The sequence below is a fragment of the Ornithodoros turicata genome, unplaced genomic scaffold (assembly GCF_037126465.1).
Source record: "Ornithodoros turicata isolate Travis unplaced genomic scaffold, ASM3712646v1 Chromosome15, whole genome shotgun sequence".
Lineage (NCBI taxonomy): Eukaryota > Metazoa > Arthropoda > Arachnida > Ixodida > Argasidae > Ornithodoros > Ornithodoros turicata.
Genome location: NW_026999318.1, coordinates 2,149,535 through 2,166,449, shown reverse-complemented (window position 1 = coordinate 2,166,449; position 16,915 = coordinate 2,149,535).

Sequence of the window (16,915 nt, the reverse complement as noted above, 5' to 3'; positions counted from 1 at the left end):
GATGGCACACCCCGGCATCACCAGCGACTGTTCAATGAGCAACACGCTCCACTACCGGTATCGGTACGTCGCTGTTCTTACGCCCTGACGCCGCACATGCTGCTGCTGATGATGATTGGGAGTTTTGTGGCGCAGCGACAAACGCCGCACATGCGTCAGCTCGGCAACGCTTTCCGGAGGTCGCTCGCGGAAATGTCTCACGCTGCCCCCATCGTCCTGCTTCCACTTGACACGACGCAAGCTGATCACTGGCGCAGCAGCACGACGGCACAGCACACTAAATCGACCGTCCGCAACAACGTTCTACAACGAATGTCCACGCCGGCTATCCTGCCGCGCCTGCTACCGCGAACTCAAGCCGTACTTTCTCACTTCTCAAGCCTCACTTTCCCACGTCCACGTGCCGTCGCCATTCCTCCCGTCTTAGTATCAACGCAAACTTCAACCACTCAACCGCAAGTGCCACTCCGCGTCTGAGGGGGGGAGTGATGTAGCGGACGGTGGACGACGACGAAGATGGCCACGCGCCTGGAGCACCTGCCTCAGTTCCACCGGCGCGGCCATGGAGATAGGCCACCGTTATCGCCTGTCCGTGGCATACCATCATCGCCGGTCGGGGCTCATGTAGAGGAAGACCGTCGTCCTCTACATCCCCTTTAGCAAGCAGGGTATGTCCCCGTTGGAAGCATGTGTAACAAAGGACTTCTGTTGTGAAGTTGACGGCGGGGAAGTAAAGCTCAAGCGCACACACAGTTACTACATCCAAATACAAGGCCAGATGGCTGTCACGGGACACCAGTGGTGTGATTTTGTGGCATGGATGAACCATGCAGACCTAGCACAATCCATAGACATTGAAAGAATATACTTCGATAAGGACTTCTGGGACGTTAACGGCTTGCCAGCATTGATGTATTTTACAGAGCACGCTCTCATGCCTGCGGTCATTACCAGGCGAGTACGTCGGCTGGGAACCTTAGGGCCCTATGTGTCATATAAAAAAATTACGTATGTAGCCAGTGTAATTGGAGATCTTAAAATACGCTTGAGGAGGCTTCATTGAAGAGTACTCTGGACCCAGAAATGTTTGCAAGTATTTTAGTGTACATAAAGTTCATTCACTATTGCTCACAACATTTGTGTCCATGTGAATTGTATGCATTGGTGTGCATGAAGTACCAATGTTATGAGTAATCAAAGTTACCCCTAATTAAAGGGCAGTGGAAGTTGCTCAAATAACAACACACATCAAATATGTGCTCTGCTATGTCGACCATGTTGATGGGAAAGGGCTTGTCAAGGATGCAAAATTCTTTCACTCTTGTGATTACACGTTCAACATGAATCCGAGCACTCGCCACCTTTCTTGTGCTTAGCACTGCTTCACTAGACATTTTTGCTTCTCCTCTAATCCGAAAACGGGGACGTATATGTCAATTCCCTGGGGAACACAGGGGAAGTTAAAGCCTTTGTCCACCATTATACAATCACCAGGGTTCAAAACTATCAAAAATGCCGCTTTTCTGCACTATTTGGACATCAGATACCGACCCACCCCAAAGTTTTGACACGTAGCTGATATAGCCATCTGGGGTCCATCCATCGACCACCTTGTACATATTGTAGTGCTTGTAGTGTGAAAAGGTTTGCCTTTGTGCATTCAGAGATGATGGCCTCTGAATTCTAACTTCAGTTGCATCAAGTACCAACCTCATGTTTGGGAACTCCTGGAATACCTTAGGTAGATGTGGCTTTATCTGTGCGACAGTTGGGAAGCGTGTAATGTCCTTCGGCTCTCGCTGAAGAAAATTGATCCATGTAACAAATATCTTACTGACCACCTTGCAAATATCTTACTGAAATTGCCCTCTGACACCCCAAAATTGCGAGATATCTCCCTTCCGGACATGCCATTTCTTAGCCTGACGAGGACCATGAAAAACTTCGCATTCGGCCACGTTTATCATTCAGCTTTTTCTTTATACTGCCCCAGTATGTCATCACAGAAGCACGAGGGAACAAAAAATCAAAAAGAGCTTGGAAGACACCAAAGTTTGGGAATCCAGTGTAGTACTGGCACTCTGCATCGTTTTGTATCAGTTCTAAGCTCAAAAGACTAGACTTAAAGGGACCATGAAAGGATTTTTGACAAGCCCACAATCATTTTTAATTAGTTCCCCTGTACTAAAGCATTCACTCTGTGAAATATGAAGTTGAAAATCGTACAAATAGCGAAAATATTCTATATTTACCACAGGCGTGAACGGCAGCTGCTACGGCCCGCCTCCGAGGCGAACTGGCCGTGACATCATACACAGAACATGTTGCCGATTCGCGGACGGGCTTTTGCGAGCAAAGTGCAAAATTTTCAAATAAGCTTGCATACTTTGTCATGAAATATGTTTTAATTTGACTTGGAGACAGGAATGTAACTAACCGTTGACACAGAATCCTACGAGAAATGTAATATAGCTATATAGCCGTTGACTGTCAGCATGGTTACCGGAGCACGTTTTCCTCTTTGAACTTCTTCTTCGTCAGAACATACCTTCGTCGGTGACATTCTACGAGCTGCTGCGTACCGAACGATCCATAGACGCTGTATGTGTCGCATAACCTCTTCCACAATTGCTGATAATTTGCCTTTCGCCATATTTCAAGTGATTTCGACGGGAGATATACGACGTCGTTGTTGTCCAAACCGAAACCATGCATCCACGTGGTCCGGTGGGGTGTGTCTTCCTCGTCGTTCACAGTTGGCTGAGAGGATTGGATGGCGATGACGTAAGCCCACTTCGAAGGCATATATCCAGCGGTTACGCCCTGCTATTTTTGTCTGATAACTGCGCCCCCGTTGTACTGAATACGGTTAAAAGTCGATGTGTGTACGATAGTGATGGATCATGAGAACGGTTTCCCGCAGAGTACTCGGAATCCTCGAAAATCATTTCATGGTCCCTTTAATACCACTAAGCTCTACTTGAGGGTAGGTGTTACACGCTGTGAGTGTTAGGACTTCCTGCTGCAAGCGTGCCGGCTTCCACGCAGGTCCTCTTCTGGTTCCCCAATATCCTCTGGCACGGGCTGAGCACTTGTAGGGGCTTCAATGTCTGAAGAAAAATGCACTGCGTAGCAGTTGCAATGAAGGTGCATAAGCAAATACGTATCCAAAACACATTTCGGTACACAGGTTATAGCTATTAGCACCTGCCTTGGTCAAGGAATACATTACGTGACTAAGTAACAACCAGCACGCTGTAAAGCATGTCTGTGTAATGTGCCCGCAAAGCCTTGTTATTCGACGATAGAAGAGAAATTGCTTTTCCAATTTAAAGTCCATGCTTAAAAATGTAGATTCCAGCGCACACTTACCAGGCTCAAGCTCAGGCTCAACCACCACTGGCATGCACTCCATCCTTGAGCACAGCTGCGTGTCTTGAGTAAGGTTGTTTGCTTGTGTATTTGTGGCAGGGCTGTCTGACGCCTTGAACTGTTGGAAAAGTGAAATGTAGCAGCCTTGTCTAGTGACACGGACTCAATTAATCCTTTTGAAATTTCTGTGTCACCCTGAGCCTCACGCCACTGATCAAACACTTCTGACGGCCACAGGTGATAGTGTTTTGTCCTGAAACATGACGTTCGTGTCAGAAGCAAGAAGAAGCAAGAATGACTACATCTGTTAGGCTTTGCCATAATCAACCTTTACTCTTAACCGTGCGTTAGAAGGCCATTACCTTTTAGCGTCATTCTTCGTTTTCGGCGCTGATACCTATCCAGAGCTGCATTGTTGTTTTACTTTTTGTAGATGAAAACTGTCGGCACGTAATCGATATGGCTTTTGTCATTGTGCGGTTCACCTTAAATCAGACATGTACAAGATACTCAAAAATGTATTTAAGATAAGATAATAAATACTGACGTTAGAATGCAATTAAGATAGAGTATAAATACATGAAAATTACAGTAATTAAGATAGAGTACGAAATACTTCAAAAAGTATTTGAAATACAGTTAAGATACTATTTATCCTTGAACGCAAAACGTCACAGGTCACTGGTCAATGCGGCAAGTCGCCGCCATGTGACATGAATCACCTAAAGCCCGCGTACTACGCAAGCCGCCCCTGTGTGATAGGAGTCATCTAAACACAAGTCCCAAAAAGATGACAAAGAGATACCACATAACACCACTAAGCACATGTGACCCAGAACAAAGCAAACTTCTGCAGGTCCCTGCCCGGCGAGGTCAGAATTCGGCGTTACCGCGTCAGGGCACACATAATACAACCCTCACTCGCTGAAGATTAGTACACACGGGGCAAGATCTCTAAATGGGTACTTCCAAGAAGGGCAAATGTCCGGGTCAAGTCCGAGGGACTCAGGAAATTTTCACAGAACAAGCAAGATTATGGAAAGACGAGACACAAAGTTTGAGAGGGAGATCCAAGATATGTAATTAGAGTATTGAGTAGAAAATACCATAAAAAGTATTTTAAATAGAGTACAAATACACAAAACCGAAAGTATTGAGTAGAGTACCAAAATACCGCAAATTGTATTTAAAATACAGTATTTTAAATACAATACTCCAAATACGTACAAGTCTGCCTTAAATGAGCAAAAATGAAGCCCTGAATCGTTGAATCATCAGTGTTACTCTGAGATGCTAACATTGAGCTAAATACCAATCAAACGAGTGGTAGTTTACATTCTCACCTGTCACAAAGTGTGCGCCGCAAATCCTCGAATGTATCGTGGGCTTCCAAGGCGTACCGTCTTTCTTGACTCTTTTTACAGCTCGGATCCACACTTTCCGTCTCTCCGGATATAATTTCTCCGAGGGAAATCTAAAAAGACGAACCCGCTTGTCGTCCCGATAGTAATTTGTGCAACCATACGAAAGTCAACTCGCCGGCATGGAGTCAGGCACACTACAAGAAGCGCGGTACTTTTCTAACCAGTTCGAGGTCACGCGCGGAGCAGGGAAGAGGCAAGGGTCTGACGCATGCGCGCTCGCTTTTTTGAAAGAGGTGGATTCACTCAAACATTTGCTTTTTGTTTTTGAACTTTTTGTATGGTCCTATCTGTATACTATAACGACTGTATAAGTCCATCAGTAACACTGTCTCTCACTCTGTCCATTTTAATACGGAGAGAAAAAAAAGCAGCAAATGTTACAGTTCACTGCACCCCTACTTCATAATGAAGTTGTGTAAAGTCATAATCAAGTTAAACGCCCTTGTGCGGGGCTCAACTCCCCCTTCCCTCAAAACTGTCCTTTGGAAGTGCATTTGGGCAGGAGAAATCAAAGGGAAAATACTCCTCTACCATTTAAAGTTCTCATAGAACCCTTCCTGAAATATTTTTCTGGCTATGCACTACTCTGCACTGATGTTGGCTATACTCTGCAGCAACCTTGCAGATTATGTGCTGGACACTTAACACTTTCCTATACATAGCTACAGTATGTGCGTGTGAGTCTCACATTTATGTGAAGAAATGTTCCTCTACAGAGCACATCTTCACTCTGTACAATGTACGTTACCTGTGCTCTTGGCTGACTCTCCACATGTACTTGCAATCACACAGCTGCTTTGACTTTCTGTGTTCAGGTGAAACAAAAATGTTACTATACCCGTGTTGAGCAAACTTTCACTCAGCTTTAATACAGGGCACTTTTAGTTGAGTGCAAAGTGTTTATGCAACCAGGTACATCCTTTCTTGCTGTCCTCACAACCACTCTGCCCGATTTCTCCACAGTGACATGAGCTCATGACTTACCATCGTTTTCGTCTGCATCCTTGGCTGGGAGGATTCTCGGGGGTACCCTGTGATGACCCCGCAACGATGTCAAATCAAAAGAAGGGGTATCGTGGGAACAACTTGTAAGATATTGTATGTGTCATGGACGGCCACTTGTGCATTGCAGTCCATTTACAGAAAGCAGTCACATGGACTATGAACACCCAGCACGTCAACTTGCCTCACTTACGGGCCGCATAATGGGGGGGGGGGGGCGCACTTTTACTGCAAGCAACGCAACATAATTCGGCTTGCAAACTACAAATCCGAACGCCAGGCACCCGGTGCATCATCACAGAGACGCACGTATCATCAACAGTGTTAACAAAGTTAATATAGCAACTTTTTGCCAATTACATTTGTTATGACGAGGATCACTGCATGTTCACAGCACTTACCCGATAGGTTCCCGCTGCAGAGACTCTCCAGGAGGCTCAAAATATCGCTACTGACAGTGATTTCAGCCATCGCCCATAAACAGTGTGCTAGCAGAAGAATTGGTTTGGCAGACGACGGAACCAGAAAAGGAGCAACCATCGTGCCCCTAGCAGCATCCAAGGGACTTAAACTGCCAGATTCCGAGCACTCATGTTCGGGTGGCAACGGTCACGTGATCCAGCTCGGTCGCCGACCTAGCAATTTCCGAATGCTCGGCCGTGTTGCTACGAAATGACCACCTGAATTTGCCATAAAATTGTGGGCTGTCATTTCCGTATGTTGGATCCTGCCATCTTGTCATGTCAATGACGCTGGGGATGTTGCTTGCCACTTGTGTATTCTTTTTTGGGCTGCGCGGAGGCGGGTGGCGCTGCTGTCGAGAATATCTGGTGTGCCTTCGGACGCCATTTCCATAGATTGTGCCATCAACCGACATTCGCGACACAATGCTGCCATCCTTCATCAGACATCTACATCATGTCATAAGCAACAACATGATGTCATGTCAGTGTTGGACATGCTTAGGACAGCACTAAATGTGGCAGGTGCCAATCAACAGCGTTATGCCCACTTAACCAGCTTGGAGAACCTTTTTGTGCAGTACAGATTTGCAAGTTCCCAAATCAATACTCTGTTATTTTAATCCCTTGAAAGTGCTAAATAAACCTTTTGTTTAGTTTCCGCCCCTTTTTGCACCATTTTAAGGGATCTTTAAGATCCTCCTGCTATAGTAAGACTCCTGATATAGTAAACCTATGGTTTAGTTGTGACCAGTTTACTATAAAAGGGTTCTACAGCATTTATAAGAAAGTGGTGTGTCACAAGGGCGGTGTCACACAGTGTAAAAGATGTTTTTATGTGAGTGTGTGTCTGCACCCAAGTAGCAGTTTTTGTATGCAAACATTAATGAAATTCACATTACGTTTTAGTGCTCAGTTAAAAAAAGCTCCTAAATGCTCTTGAACCTATACTTTTGGCACTTTGCCATTGCTTTGCATGCTGAGTCTACATCGGGACAGGAGAAATTCTACTGGTATATACTAAAGCAACGGCACCTTGTTACTAATTTTACAAAGTGGTCACATCAAAGTTCCTACTAAAGCTGAAGAAAGTGCTTTCTTTCTCATACACACAAAGTATGCTGACTGGACTTTTGTTACTCCTGTCTGAACTTGAATTTGCGGAAAATATCAGCTTGTACACCTTACAGACACACCCTGCCCTGCCCTGCCAGTTCTCGCTTTATACAAATGCAATTTTGTCTCCTGGCTAGTGATGATGATGATGATTCGGAGTTTAATGGCGCAAGGGCAGTTTAGGCCATAATCTCCTGGCCAGTTCCATCTCAAATCGAACAATCCGGTACACTTGATGTCTGCCATCGGTGCCATCTGCCATCGCTGCCATCTGCCATCGGTGAGTTAGGAGAAATAAACGCTTTCGGAATTCTCTGCGCTGCACGGTTCGGGAAATAGGAGAGGAGGAAAAAACTGCCTCTCAGAAGACGATGTCGTCGCACGCAGATTTGAGCGTTCCCTACACGGCTGTTTCTTGCCGTATCGTAGTAATTTCTTGATCTGGCTTTAGACCACTTAGGCCACAATAGGCTTCTGGGTTGGCAGGGATGTGTCAGTTTTTGTTTGTCTGCAAAAAAATATCAAAGTTGACTCAAAGCGCCGAAAAGCACCCTATTCACTGCAACTTTGCGGGTGATGTAAAAAACGCATAAGATTGAGCTTTATGCCGTTCAATTTGTCATTCATGAGACTATCAAATTATATATAATTTGTTACTCTACTCTGTCAGGAACGTGAGCGGTACCTCTTTAAGTAGCACCATACCACCGAAAAATGACGAATTTCGGAAGCCTTTATCTAAAAAACCCCACCAAAAACTTTCCTCGAAAATTTTATACGCTGTAGGTAGTCCCTTAGACTATGCACAGAAGAAAAATCAACATTCGGACTTGATCGGTAGGCACACTGAATTTTTTGCCACCCCTATACGCCGGGCGCATTCAAGCGGTGGCACAGTGTCCCGCGTGTTGCAAAATCGAATTTTCCAAAGGGACTGTCAACTTCTGTCTTCACATGAAAGTAATGGGTACAGTTTGAAGCCGTCCTTAGCGTTTATGTTCATAACATTGTTGTAATCGCTGAACGTAGATTGTGGAGCAACCAGATGTGCTCGCATTTTTTGCGGGGTTTAGCTCGCATTTAGCACATGCATTGCAAGTGCTGGGAGCTCGTGAAGAACAGAATGCTTTAGAATACTTTTGCGTCTTTATAAGAGGTATATTTGTTGACGGTGATCATATCGAAGCATATTTACAGTACACAGAATAAAAACAACTTGACAGCGAAGAAGACGTAAGTTATGCAGAGCATCCCGGGTGGATGAGAGTGCTCGCGTCATGAACTGCTTTAGGCTGTTGTAGGAGCCACTTTCCTTAATGTTACTTTTGATGGCAGGTTCTTGTCAGATTTTCTTGATAGACTCTTCTTACGTTGCATGCCAACTCGATGCAATCCTGGCAGTTAACCCTGGATGTTCCTGGCAAGGCAACACCGAAAGCACTCTCCATGCTGTTTACGGCCTGTCTTTCTGCCCATTTCCTCACGTATTTGGAGTGTTTCCGCTGTGCATATGCCTCCACCGACTTCCTTCTTTACTTCGGCAATGTGACGTTACTGGCTTCAGATGATATATACTCAATGATTTCCTGGACCCCGTCGGGCTGGTGCACAAACGGCTCACCCCGTGAATTTCCTTCAAATGTGAGCGACATTGCTGCTTGCTGTGATTCAGCCACCTTTGCTGTGACGTACTTGAAGCAGCTTCTGCACAGCTAGTCCATTTCTGTTACGCCTTTGGTTTGGTCCGCTGGAACCACATTCTTTATGGCAGCTACGCCGATCTCGAAAGCATACCGAAAGTTCTTTATCCGAAACACTTTTTTCCTGTGTATGAGGCGGTAGTCAGCACAATACACACGGTCAGCGCTGTACAACGAAGAGGCCATTCAGGTAGGTGTGATGCCAGAACGGCACAGTACAGTAATGCAGATGTCTTCACATACTCTGTATAAGGGCACTCCGAGCACTTCTGTAGTCGAGGATGATGCGAAACTTTGCGCAAGGTGTCTTCCGGAAGTTAATCCGACTAGGACCTTCCCATGGCCGCAGCATGTCAAACCGAAGGACATATTGGACAGCGGCGCCAGTCGCGCTGTTTCGGCAAGGTTCACAAAAGGCACCATGAATTAGCCTTGAATGTGTGCGTAAGACTCTACACAACGACACTTTCCTCTGTGCGATTTCCGCCTTCCGGGGTCATGGAGCCGTAGGAAAGGAAATGTTTTAAAGAATGCTGGAAGTCACTGCGTCCCTTCTGCCATAATGTGTACAGTACATATGCTTGTTTATAATCACCCTGAACAGATGTAGCTCTTACAGAGATGTAAACGCATTCTGTTCTTCACGGGCTCCTAGCACTTGCAATGGATGTGTGACATCCCGCAAAAAAGTGCTAGCACATCTGGTTGCTCCACAATCTACATTCAGCGATTACAACACTGTTCTGAGCATAAATGCTCAAAACTGCTTCAAACTGTACCAATTACTTTCATGTAAGGACAGAAGTTGAAAGTCCCTTTGGAAAATTCGATTTCGCAACATGCGGGACACGGTGCCACTGCTTGAATGCGCCCCGCGTATAGGGGTGGCAAAAAATTCACAGTGCGCCTACCGATCAAGTCCGGCTTTTGATTTTTCTTCTGTGCATAGTCTAAGGGACTACCTACAACATATAAAATTTTCGAGGAAAGTTTTTGGTGGTTTTTTTTAGATCAAGGCTTCCGAAATTCGTCATTTTTCGGTGGTATGGTGCTACTTAAAGAGGTACCGCTCACGTTCCTGACAGAGTAGAGTAACAAATTATATATAATTTGATAGTCTCATGAATGACAAATTAAACGGCATCAAGCTCAATCTTATGCGTTTTTTACATCGCCCGCAAAGTTGCAGTGAATATGGTGCTTTTCGGCGCTTTGAGTCAACTTTGATATTTTTTTGCAGACAAACAAAAACTGGCACATCCCTGCCGACCCAGAAGCCTATTGTGCCCTAGGTGGTCTAAAGCCAGATCAAGAAATTACTACGATGCGACGAGAAACAGCCTTGTAGGGAATGCTCAAACCCGCACGCGACGACATCGCGTTCTGAGAGGCAGCTTTTCCTCATCTCTTATTTTCCGAACCGCGCAGCGCAGAGAATTCCGAAAGTGTTTATTTCTCCTAACTCACTGATGGCTTCGACATATATTGTTTTTCCCTCCATTCGAGACATGTACGGATTGTGGGATTTGAGATGGAACTAGCCTCCTGATACTCGTCCACGTCTCTTTGGTTCTGTGTTTCACGCGTGAGTCATGCTATACTTAGTGGCAGAGTCCTACCAGCACAGCTGTATGTAAACACTGCACGCGCAAAACAAGCACTCAAGAGCTATGCGCCATCTGCTCTCCTGCCTCACATCCAACGAGAGTTGTCAATCGGGATATCTGAATTTCCGAAATCCCGGCCAATGTTTGACCGCCCAAAATACCGAGATTACTTCCGGAGAATCCCAGGATTTTGAGAGAGCAAATGAGACAGGAAAACCAAGCACCTGTAGGCCATCAAGTACAGACGCACTTCTTCATAAGGAAATGACACTTTTTATGACTGGAGGTGGCAGACGACCTCTTCCTACACATGCGTACAGATATTTACTGACTGTCACTTCTTCTAGCTCAGAAGCTGAATGGGCCTTTAGTTCAGCAGCCAGCATTTGCACAAAAGTTCACTCCGAACTGGGGGACACCACCCTGGACGGTCTGTGCTTTCCCGGGTTGTGTTTTCATCTTCGTACAATGTGATAAGCACGCAGCAACGGTGTTGTAAACCGTTTAGTGCTTTGTTTCTTTCCATTCGTTCTTTTTTTTTTGTCGTTGTTCTTTTTTTGTTGTTGTTGTTGCTGTTCTTCATCCAAGTGGAATGTTACACCGTTCTAGGAAATTATAAAGTAATATTTCCTGTTACTTAAAGTGCAGCGGGACTCTCCTTCTTTTCACTTGCAACAATGAAATGCAGATGAATAAAAAAGGAGCAGCGTTATCATAGCAAAGCAAAAACAAAAACATGTTAAAAAGCAACCCTTTCGCCGTCACTGTTTTATCGACGTGGTCACACTACAAATTCTCAAGTGTTTTCCTTTGCGAAAAGGTAGAATTGACAAAGCGTACATGAACTGCGCACAACACGCCGATATAGTCACTTGAAGTAAACTGACTTGAAAGTACTGTGCTGCACAGCCCGTGGGACCCGTGGGCACCCACGTTGTTGCGGGTAGTGGGTCGGGTGCGGGTGCCACTGACGACAGCGAAGGCGGCAGCGGGTTGGGTGCGAAACACTATAAGAAAGTACACCGACTTGCTTAATTTCTTACACGTCTGTACTGTAGTGGCTCGAAATATGATGTAAAACATCGCTGACACAGGCGGAACTAATGCTCACACAGTTAGTGTGCAACACCGCCTGTGTGTCCTTCTTTGTCCATGTCGCGTTTCGGATCATCATGCCTCAAGTCACAAACCAACGCACATTTGCACCTTTTTGCCCCTTGCGCTGATGTCGTACAAGAAACCATGCACACAAACATATCTAATCATCAGGCACAGACCAGGGAGTACTCTCAGTTTACTCGTCAATGTTCATTGCGTTGCGGGTAGCGGGTGGGGTGCAGGTGAGCTTTTGGGAAAAATATGCAGGTTGCAGGCGGATGCAGGTCTAAATTTGTAGTGGGACGCGGATTTGCACCTGTGGGTATGGGTCGGATGCGGGACAGAAAATTCCGACCCGCGCAGGACTATACTTGGAAGCACCGTCTGAACTCGTCACAATCCCAAAATCCCGTCCCAAGATTCCGGGATTGACAGCAAAAAATCCCGAAATCCCGGGACTGCTAAAATGGCTCGGGATTGACACTTTTACATCCAACTTGTGATGTCACGGGCTACTCCCCACGAGGTGGCGACAGCAAAACTTCTCCAGGCGAATACAGTCATGTCTCGATTACCCGAACCCCTCGGGATTCGTCCCTTTTCGTCCGGATAAAGAATTTCCGGATAACCGGACCAAGCTAACCCTTCCGGGGAAACCCAAAAAATTTGGGACAGCTCTTTATAGCTAAAGAAAAGGAAACAAGGAAAAGATCGTTACTTCAAAAATTCATGTAAAGTGAGCTGCTTGGCATTAGTAGGCATGCATGCGACAGAAATTTGGTCACAGCCAAGGCACTCGTTGAGTCACCCTGCTGTTCAAAGGGTAATGTCTTAGAAAGTTGGTCCCGCGCACATGTGTTTGCCTTTTTGCAAATGCATTTGGCATAGGCCAAACGATAAGCAAGGCTTTCGGAGGGTCGGGACATTGATGTCCACGTGTTGATTTCTTGCGCCCAGCGGATACAGGGCACCTCTTTCAGTTATCCTCTATACCATCTCTACTGTGTGCCTGCACACACCAAAGGAAGGGACCTCTGAAGAAAGGGGAGTCAAACACTGCAGAATGCCCCGTTGAGATGCGACTCTTTTCCGGAAAAATGCGAACACAGCACATGCCAGGGACGGAGGACGTTGACACCTTTCCGGACAAGCGAATCAGAATGACCTAGGTCCTGGAATATTGGTCCCCGTATTTCCTGTCCGGATACGGATAACAAATTCCGGATAACCGAGACAAAATCCAATGGTAGCAGGCTCGTTCCCTGTAATGTAGTCCGGATAACGAGTTTTCCGGATATCTGAACTCCGGATAAGCGAGACATGACTCTAGTAATACAAATTTATCTTATGATTTTAATACTCCCAACAACAAATTATAGAACAGAATTATGGATCAATAAATTATACAAGAGGGCATTAGACACACTTGGATGTTTCAAGGAAACATTACAACGTTCCGGCGACATTGTGCTTCCAGGGTTAATTCCTACTAAGTTCCTTCTTAGGTTTCAAATGGAAGATCTGTCTCTCGCAAACTTGACAGTTCAATACAGAGAACAAAGTGGCCGGTAATGCACCAAGGAAGAATATTCTCCAATCTTTAAATTTCAAGCTACACGTTGGAAGGGCACTTCTAGAAAGGGAGGCATCGCACTGAAAGTAAAATACTCCAGAGGAGCATGTGCAACTGGACCAACACACAAAAACACACACACATATACACACAATCCCATGAAAAAACACCGCAGAACCCCGAACATATGCCAGAGGAGGCATGAACACAGAGCTATGGGCACCGTGCGCTAGAGTTTTCTGTCGACGGCAGCGGCCCCTCGAGGGGAAACACGGCGTAATGCTCTGGTACCAGCCAGCAGCGTCTAGCAGTGCTGTGCTTCATTGTGCTAGTTTCGCCGTTGGAAAAGAGCGATTAATTCGAAGCTGCCTGCATAGAAAGTCAAAGGAGCAGATAAAATGGAAGCTAATTCTATGTTGTAATCTGCCACGACGACCAAGTTAGTACGAAAGAGAGGTAACTTGCCGTAAAGAATTCGTCCTTCTCGCTGTATCGTCCCGCCGGTCACGTATTTGAGAGAGCGCTTTCACGGCAATCCATCCAACTTCCTGCTCAATCAGTTTGTTTATGTTTGTTTATAACGAAAAAAGTCCGTTGATTCTAACTCATTTCGTGCATTTGTATATTTGTCAGTGACCAGTTGAGCGTCACGATTCGGACTTATAGCACAGCAGCTTGCGTGAAACAATTGCGAAATACAATGACCAATGAATATAGTGGAGCTTAGCTTAAAATAAGGTCTGCTGTGTGTCAGGCAGTATTTATCCCTTTTACTCGGACCCAAATTTTGCGGCGTGTCGTCAGAGACTGGCTTTTGGAAGCCTGGTCTTCCTTCAATATACAGTGTGCATGCGAACACGGGGGGATATTTATGGCAATTATAATATTATGGGAAGTATTTGTCCTCCCCAAGCCGCGTTTCGCAACCCGTCATCATTTTATGTAGGTGCATTCTGTCCCGGGGATGTTATTGTCGTTGCCAAATCTTGCGATCTCGGATTACAAGTGGTTCTTTGCTCCTCCCTATTCGTCAAAAAAGAAAAGAAAAAAAAAGCAGTCACGCGTTTGTCGAACAGAAGATATCTGTTTCTTCTTAACTCTTGTCGATTTATGTTTTATTTTTTAGCATAATTTATGGTGCGTTTTTCTTTTGCGTGATATTGCTGGCTGATTCAATGTTCCAGTTCGCGACAATGTGTCTGATGCTATGTACGCCTATACGAAGGCCGCTGAGGCCGTTCTTTAGCACTAAAAAACGTTATTATCTTTACATATCCGTTTTCCAACAAACAAACAAAAACAGGCCTTATTTATATCCTGAAACAATCTTGACTGACTGATTGATTTTTGTTATTATGACCGTGTGTCAAATGCAGGCACAAATGGCTAAAAGGGCAGCCCCTGCCTTGAGCAACATCTGTGTGAGATATGTGTAGAATGATGCAAGATTGGGAACAAGTTGTCTAAGAAACTTACCACCACAGTGCATCATCACGTTAACGAATTATGCATGACAAACAAATGAAAAAGTTTTTTCCGCAATCTTCATAATATATATTCCAATCTGGTGTTGACTGTATTATTCGTGTGAATTCTTCAGTGCGAGATTTCCATCCTCATAGCGCAGGTGCTGGACGTAGCTGACCTCCGATTTGTAGTCAATAATTGGTAGTCCCTTCCAGATAAATATGCACTTAACTTCACGTAACTACTACCGCTTGCCTGTGATACACACTGTGCATAGACACATTTTACGTGTTTCGTATTGCAGAGCAGATGCCCTTTCTACAAACCACTTCCACACAAGTAGACTCACGGGTTAATGAGGCCAAAGCCCCAAAGCCCCAAAGCCGACATATACAATTTGGGAAACCACTCGTACGCACCGAAGCTACATACGCGAAGGTGCCGATACGGCGTTAGTACCAGACCGTTACGCACGTCATCGCCACGGGCGTCGCTGTCGATCAAGCGAGCGCAGCGCCCTCCAGCTAGTGCACGGTGCCCATTCCTGCACTCCTGGACTCCAAGCCAGATGCAGATGCGTTGATGCATATGCAATGTCCTCACACAAAAATCTAATGCCTTTTTGTTGGTCACTACACTAGATATAATATAAACACTGCACTTTACAAAAACTGCTCAAGCATGGAGAACACAGTTTTCAGGAGGACAGACAGTTGCAGGAACTGTTTTCTAAACTTCCACACAAAGTAATATGTGCCCGTCGTTCAAGAAGAAAAGAGGCAAAATATTGCATGCCCCAGATCGTATTGCATTGTACTGTATAGCATATTTCCCCCTTCAAAGTTTTATGACAAAATAGACCCCAAAGGGTTAAAAAAAAGCGGAGCATGTATTGGATGGAATGGTGCATCCGTATTGTGTGACTTTTTCTGGAGAGATGTAATGGGAAAAGTGCCTTCAATGAGATCATATGCATAGGTGGAAACTAATTGTAACTAACAGTATTTAACCAGCAGATTGCCCATGGAAATAGAATATTTACAGTTGTGACTCAGAACTCTGTTATATATGCTTGTGTGTCCATAATTTCCTTCATGCTGTTATTCTTAAATATGTCACACAAGTAAATCACATGCTCTAAGTCCATAAGTGGTACCCCATAGGGTAGAGCTGCTTTTATGAAAGCTGTAAAGCTGTTAAATGGACTTAATCATGTAATGCACTTATATTACGGTTTAACTGTATGTTGTATGTATGCACTGAGTTCACTTGCGGTAAGACCTGCCATGCTTGCAGTGCCTCCCACTTAAAACAGATTTTGTGGATGCTCGGCAACAACATGTCTTCGGCAATTTGTACAATATTGTAACAAAGTACCCAAGAAGCTAAAAGATGTGAAATCTCAATGTTATGCTCATCTGCTCAACCAAGGACAGGGAAACCGATCACAAGTGTGGAGCACAGTAAGGCAATTAGCTTTTGCACATATTCCTTCTGAAATACCTAGAGAACTTACGATAAACGGCAATACATACTCTGGACAAGCACTTGCTGATATGGTTAATGATCACTTAACAGACGGTCCATTTGACACACTGGTCCACCTGCCACCAGCAAAGTCGTTTGAGCAATATTTAAATTTATCACAAAGCAGATCACTTTTTCTATTTCCAACAACCCCTACCGAGGTTGAACAGATGATGTTAGAACTGAAAAATTCAAGATCCTCACATGCTGGTAGTTTGAAGGTTAAACCAATTAAACATGTAGCACCTGTATTAAGCAAACCTCTATGTTATTTCATTAACTCTGTACCATCGACCGGTATCTTCCCTGATGAACTAGAAACAGCAGAGGTAATTATACTAAGTAAAGGAGGAGACAAAAATGACAAATAATTATTGACCATTCTCTATTCTCCCCATATTATCTAAAGTAGATCGCCAATAAGAGACTGCTACCTTTCTTGCAGTGTCATAACATAATCACAGAATCACGATTCAGATTTCAGAAAGGGAAATCAATGGAAGTTGCTATACTTGACATAAAGGATAAAATTATTGATAATATCGGGAACAGACTGTATACTGTTGGC